This window comes from Meles meles, chromosome 7, assembly GCF_922984935.1.
Source record: "Meles meles chromosome 7, mMelMel3.1 paternal haplotype, whole genome shotgun sequence".
NCBI lineage: Eukaryota > Metazoa > Chordata > Mammalia > Carnivora > Mustelidae > Meles > Meles meles.
In genome coordinates, this window is record NC_060072.1 from 94272956 (window position 1) to 94280459 (window position 7504).

The window sequence follows — 7504 nt, forward strand, 5'->3', positions numbered from 1 at the left end:
CTAGTAAACAATCAGAGCAAAAGCACAAAGATGGTCTTCGCTGGGAAAAAAACTTCAGGGGCACATCATTGAAAGCTACCGCATATTATCCGGAGTCAGAAAAGCCTGAGAAAACTCCTTGCTCTAGCAATTTTAGCTCTGTGATATTGAATATTTTCAAACTTGCCTTAACTGGAGATTTCACTGGTAAAAGAGAGGAAATTAATGGATCATTGTTATTATCAATTCAAGTAAATTTTCATCTGTAGATGGAAACATGGTGTATTTCAGCCAAATTCTGGCTCCACACTTAGACCTTTGCTAATCCTCTCTTCAAATTTGTTCCTTGTGTTTTCTCCTAGAAGTCTGGCAGGAGAACAACAAACAAGCAACTGGAGAATGAGAAACCACACAGAACTAAGAGAGTTCATTCTCCTGGGACTGTCAGATGTCCCGCAGCTTCAGGGAGTGATCTTTGTCTTTCTGTTCATCACCTACATGCTCAGCATCACTGGGAACCTGGCCATTATCACCCTTACCCTGCTGGATGCTCACCTCCAGACACCCATATATCTCTTCCTCAGAAACTTCTCCTCATTAGAGGTTTCATTCACCACTGTCAGCATACCCAAGTTCCTGGGCACCCTGATTACAGGAGATAAAACCATTTCCTTTGGTGATTATATTGCTCAGTTATTATTATTTTTTTTTCATTCTGTTTGGAGTCACTGAATTTTACCTCCTGGCTGCCATGTCCTATGACCATTATATTGATATCTACAAACGTTTGCATTACATGACTATCATGAATCCCAGAGTCTGCAAACTCCTTGTCTTCTCTTCATGGCTGATTTTATTCTTAATAATATTCCCTGCACTCATGTTGCTCTTAAACCTTAATTACTGTAGGTCTAATATTATTGACCATTTTACCTGTGATTATTTTCCCCTACTGCAACTTCTTGTTCAGACACAAAATTCCTAGAGATGATGGGGTTTTCCTGGTCTCTGTTTACTTTAATGTTTACCTTGTTAATAATAATTCTGTCCTACATATATATCATCAGAACAATTTTGAGGATTCCTTCTGCTAGTCAGAGGACAAAGGCCTTTTCCACCTGTTCATCCCACATGATTGTCATCTCCATCTCCTATGGCAGCTGCATTTTTATATATATTACACCCTCAGCAAAAGACAGAGTGTCTCTGAACAAGGGAGTTGCTGTGCTAAATGCCTCAGTAGCCCCCATGTTAAACCCTTTTATTTACAGTCTAAGGAATGAGCAAGTCAAGCAAGCCTTCATGGACAGGGCAAGGAAGATTGTATTTTTCTCAAGCAAATGAAATACTACGGCACATGAATTAGACACGCCCACTGCAGGCAATTTAAAATATACAAAAATGATGTGCTGGTTTCGGCAGCACATATACTAAAATATGCAAAAATGAAGTGTGAGCAACTTCTTTGATTTACAATGGCCTTCCCGTCAGCCTATTCATTACTTCTTTCTAACAGTTTACAAGCACATTTAATATATTTCCCATTCAATTAATATAACTTCATATGCCTGTCTGGTTCTCATTCTTCTGAACCCATTGTTAGCTGAAACTTCTTGAACAGTAATTATTTTAATTCGGAAAGGTGTACTTTGAGATTTATTTGGGAAAACAACCATCACCGAGAATGGAAGGGATGTTATATAATTATGGATATATTTTCCATATTCTATACAGACAATATAATTTGTGATTTTCATTGACCTTTGTCAGAAATTGCTTCATCATCTTGCAGTTCCTCTAGGAAAAATTTTTCAAATGCCATATGATTTTTTGAAAATTGTGAATGTTTTCATTTAAAAAACAAAAAATATTGCTTACCTAATAGAGTATGGCCATATAATCTACCTATTGCTAAAATTTAAAAAAAAAAGCATAGATCTTTAAAAACATAAATGGACCTCCATATTTCCAAATCTCATAATGAGTCAGTAGATATAGACAGATATAGACAGTAGATATAGACAGATATAGACATATAAATTCATGCATGCATACATCCACAGATATACAAATAATGTAGAAATTAGTGAAGAAATAGCTGTTTTAGATGTGTAGGAAGTTCACTTTCTGTATTTCCATGGAATGTAAACTCTGCTTTCTGACTACAATGGAATATATATGTATAGCTCCTTTCTTAGCTTTGGACTAGTTTGAAACTGGGCATGTATTTAAATTTTAAATGCCTAAACAGTAAAATCATTTAAGTTTTGTAGAAATAAAACTTCATAACAGAGCAAAACTTAGAATTTCAGCAGTTAAAATACTCATCCACTCATTCAACTTAAAGTATTAGGTGCCTAAAGTATTTTGGACGATGTGTGTGTGTGCATGTGTGTGTGTGTGTGTGTGTGTGTGTGTGTGAGAGAGAGAGAAAGTGAAAGAAGATTATGGATATAATAAGGTATTCTAAATAATATGACATTATTTAGTAATATAAATTATACTATAATCCTAATTAGTGCTGCACCATTCCTAATGATCTCTATGCAATATATTCAACTGAGAAATATAGCACAGGACTTATTGAGCTGGGCTCTTTTCATAGTTTCACTATTATGGACATTGGGGTCTAGTTACCCCTTCGGATCACTACCTTTGTATCTTTGGCTAAGTGCCTAGTAGTGCAATTGCTGGGTCATAAGGTATCTCTATTTTTAACTTCTTGAGGAACCTCCATACTGTTTTCCAGAGTGACTACACAACCTTGCATTCCCACTAAGAGGGTAAGAGGGTTCCCCTTTCTTTGCCACCTCGCCAACAACTGTCATTTCCTGAGTGGTTAATTTTAGCCATTCTGACCAGTGTAAGAGGTACATTGTGGTTTTCATTTGTATTTCCCTGATGCCAAGGGATGTTGAGCATTTTTTCATGTGTCTTTTGTGCATTTGTATGTCTTCTTTGGAGAAGTGTCTGTTCATGTTTTCTGCCCATTTCTTAATTGGATTATTTGTTCCTTGGGTGTTGAGTTGGAAAAGTTCTTTATAGATTTTGGATACTAGCCCTTTATCTGATATGTCATTTACAAATATCTTCTTCAATTATGTTGCTTGTCTTTTCGTTTTGGTGAATGTTTCCTTTGTTGTGCAAAAGCCTTTTATCTTGATGAAGTCCCAATAGTTAGTTTTTGCCTTTGTTTCCCTTGTCTTTGAAGGCATGTTTAGCAAGAAGTTGTGTGGCTGAGGTCACAGAGGTTGCTGCCTGTGTTCTCCCCTGGGATTTTGATGGATTTCTGCCTCACACTGAGGTCTTTCATCCATTTTCAGTCTATTTTTTTGTGTGATGTAAGGAAATGGTCCAGTTTCATTCTTCTGCATATGTCTGTCCAACGTTCTCAACAGCATTTGTTGAAAAGACTGTGTTTTTGCCACTGCATATTTTTTCCTGCTTTGTCAAAGATTAGTTGACCATAGAGTTGAGGGTCCATTTCTGGGTTCTCTATTCTGTTCCTTGATCTATGTTTCTGTTTTTGTGGCAGTACCATACCGTATTGATGAGTATAGATTTGTAATAAACTTGAAGCCTGGAATTGTGATGTCACCAGCTTTGGTTCTCTTTTTCAACATTCCTTTGGCTAGTCAAGGACGTTTCTGGTTCCATACAAATTTTAGGATTATTTGTTTCAGCTCTGTGAAAAAAGGTGATGGTATTCTGACATGGATTGTGTCGAACATATAGATTGTTCTACGTAGCATAGACATTTTAACAGTAGTTATTCTTCCAATCCATGAACAGAGTGGTTTTCCATTTCTTTGTGTCTTCCTCAATTTCTTTCATGAGTGTTCTATAATTCTATGAGTATAGACACTTTGCCTCTTTGGTTAGGTTTATTCCTAGATATCTTATTATTTTTGGTGCAATTGTAAATAGGATCAACTCCTTCTTTTCTCTTTCTTGTCTCATTGTTAGTGTATAGAAATACAACTGACTTAAGTGTATCAATTTTCTATCCTGCCACTTTGCTGAATTCCTGTTTGAGTTCTAGTAATTTGAGGGTAGAGTCTTTTGGGTTTTCCATGTAAACTATCATGTCATCTGTGAAGAGAGAGAGTTTGACTTACTCCTTTTCAATATGAATGCTTTTCATTTCATTGTCTGATTGCTGAGGCTAGTACTTCTAGGAGTATGTTTAACAACAGTGGTATGAGTGGACATTCCTGCCATGTTCCTGACCCTAGGGGAAAATCTCCCAGTTTTTTCCCATTGAAAATGATTTTTGCCTGCGTTTTTTGTGTATGGCTTTTATAATATTGACGTATATTCCCTCTATCCCTACACTGTGAATGGTTTCAATCAAGAAAGAGTGGGGGGAGGAGTCAAGATGGCGGAGAAGTAGCAGGCTGAGACTACATCAGGTAGCAGGAGATCAGCTCGATAGCTTATCTAAACATTGCAAACACCTACAAATCCAATGGGAGATCGAAGAAAAGAAGAAAAGCAATACTAGAAATAGAAAATCAAGCACTTTCTGAAAGGTAGGACTGGCAGAGAAGTGAATCCAAAACGACGGGAAGATAGACCACAGGGGGAGGGTCCAGCTCCTGCAAGCAGCGGAGCAACGGAGCACAAAATCAGGACTTCTAAAAGTCTGTTCCACTGAGGGACATTGATCCAGAGGCTAAATCGGGGTGAAGCCCATGCAGTGTCAGCATGGCCCCAGGTCCCGCAGGGTCACAGAAGGATCGGGGCTGTCGGAGTGTCACAGAGCTCACAGGTATTAGAAAAGGGAAGCTGGCTACAGAGACAGAGCCGAGGACTGAGCTCTCAGCTCAGGGTTACCTTGAACTGGTCTCAGGCTGGGTGAGCTCAGAGCACGACTGGAGGCTAGGGTTATGGGAGTGATTGGGCGCTGTTCTCTGAGGGTGCACTGAGGAGTGGGGTCCCGGGCTCTCAGCTCCTCTGGGCCGGAGACTGGGAGACTGCCATTTTCATTCCTGTCCTCCAGAACTCTATGGAAAGCATTCAGGGAACAAAAGCTCCCGAAAGTGAACCCAAGCGGATTACTTAGACCGGCCCCCAGTAAGGGTGGTGCAATTCTGCCTTGGGAAAAGACACATGAGAGTCACTACAACAGGCCCCTCCCCCAGAAGATCAACAAAAAATCCATCCAGGACAAAGTACATCTACCAAGTACAGCAGGTTCAATACCTAGGACAGAAGCAGAATTCCAGAGGAGGAGAAAGCAAAGCAACGGAACTCATGGCTTTCTCCCAATGATTCTTTAGTCTTGCGGTTAATTTATTTTTTTTTTCAATTTTTTTTCTTTCTTTTATCTTCCTCTGCTAAATTTTTTAAAACATTTACCCTTTTCTTTTTTAACGTTTTTTGACTAGTTTATCTAATATATATATGTGTGTGTGTGTGTGTATTTTTTTTCTTTCTTTTTTATATTTTTCCTTTATTTCTTTTCTTTTTTAACATTTTTCTTTTTTTTCCTTAACCTCTTTTTTTTATTATTTGTTTATTTACAGCATAACAGTGTTCATTGTTTTGGCATCACACCCAGTGCTCCATGCAGTACGTGCCCTCCCTATTACCCACCACCTGGTTCCTCAACCTCCCACCCCCCCAACCCCCCACCCCTTCAAAACCCTCTGGTTGTTTTTCAGAGTCCATAGTCTCTCATGGTTCATCTCCCCTTCCAGTTTCCCTCAACTCCCTCTCCTCTCCATCTCCCCATGTCCTCCATGTTATTTGTTATGCTCCACAAATAAGTGAGACCATATGATACTTGACTCTCTCTGCTTGACTATTTCACTCAGCATAATCTCTTCCAGTCCCATCCATGTTGTTACAAAAGTTAGGTATTCATCCTTTCTGATGGAGGCATAATACTCCATTGTGTATATGGATCACATCTTCCTTATCCATTCATCCGTTGAAGGGCATCTTGGTTCTTTCCACAGTTTGGCGACCATAGCCATTGCTGCAATAAACATTGGGGTACAGATGGCCCTTCTTTTCACTCCATCTGTATCTTTGGGGTAAATACCCAGCAGTGCAATTGCAGGGTCATAGGGAAGCTCTATTCTTAATTTCTTCAGGAATCTCCACACTGTTCTCCAAAGTGGCTGCACTAACTTGCATTCCCACCAACAGTGTAATAGGGTTCCCCTTTCTCCACATCCTCTCCAACACACGTTGTTTCCTGTCTTGCTAATTTGGCCATTCTAACTGGTGTCAGGTGGTATCTCAATGTAGTTTTAATTTGAATCTCCCTGATGGCTAGTGATGATGAACATTTTTTTTCATGTGTCTGATAGCCATTTGTATGTATTTGTTGGAGAAGTGTCTGTTCATCTCTTCTGCCCATTTTTTGATATGATCATCTGTTTTGTGTGTGTTGAGTTTGAGAAGTTCTTTATAGATCCTGGATATCAACCGTTTGTCTGTACGGTCATTTGCAAAAAACTTCTCCCATTCCGTGGGTTGCCTCTTTGTTTTGTTGACTGTTTCCTTTGCTGTGCAGAAGCTTTTGATCTTGATGAAGTCCCAAAAGTTCATTTTCGCTTTTGTTACCTTTGCCTTTGGAGACATATCTTGAAAGAAGTTGCTGTGGCTGATATCGAAGAGGTTACTGCCTATGTTCTCCTCTAGGATTCTGATCGATTCCTGTCTCATTGAGGTCTTTTATCCATTTCGAGTTTATCTTTGTGTACGGTGTAAGAGAATGGTCGAGTTTCATTCTTCTACATATTGCTGTCCCGTTTTCCTAGCACCAATTATTGAAGAGACTGTCTTTTTTCCATTGAATATTTTTTCCTGTTTTGTCGAAGATTATTTCACCATAGAGTTGAGGGTCCATATCTGGGCTCTCCACTCTGTTCCACTGGTCTATATGTCTGTTTTTAGGCTAGTACCATGCTGTCTTGGTGGTCACAGCTTTGTAGTAATGCTTGAAATCGGGTAACGTGATGCCGCCAGTTTTGTTTTTGTTTTTCAACATTTCCTTAGCCATTCGGGGTCTCTTCTGATTCCATACAAATTTTAGGATTATTTGCTCCAGCTCTTTGAAAAATACTGGTGGAATTTTGATAAGAAGGACATTAAAAGTATAGATTGCTCTAGGCAGTATAGACATTTTAACAATGTTTATTCTTCCAACCCAAGAGCATGGAACAGTCTTCCATCTTTTTGTGTCTTCTTCAATTTCTTTCATGAGTGTTCTGTAGTTCCTTGAGTACAGGTCCTTTACCTCTTTGGTTAGGTTTATTGCCAGGTGTCTTATGGTTCTTGGTGCTATAGTAAATGGAATCAATTCTCTAATTTCCCTTTCTGTATTTTCATTGTTAGTGTATAGTTTCTGTACATTGTATGTACATTGTATAGTTAGTGTATAGTTTCTGTACATTGACTTTGTATCCCGCCACGTTACTGAATTGCTGTATGAGTTCTAGTGGTTTGGGGGTGGAGTCTTTGGGGTTTTCCTTGTAAAGAATCATGTTATCTGCGAAGAGAGAGAGTTTGA

General features: G+C 38.9%; 1 pseudogene; it reads left to right on the forward strand.

Annotated features, from left to right (window-relative positions):
• Positions 1–378: 378 nt before the first annotated feature.
• Positions 379–1323, forward strand: LOC123947332 (annotated as a pseudogene).
• Positions 1324–7504: the final 6181 nt, after the last annotated feature.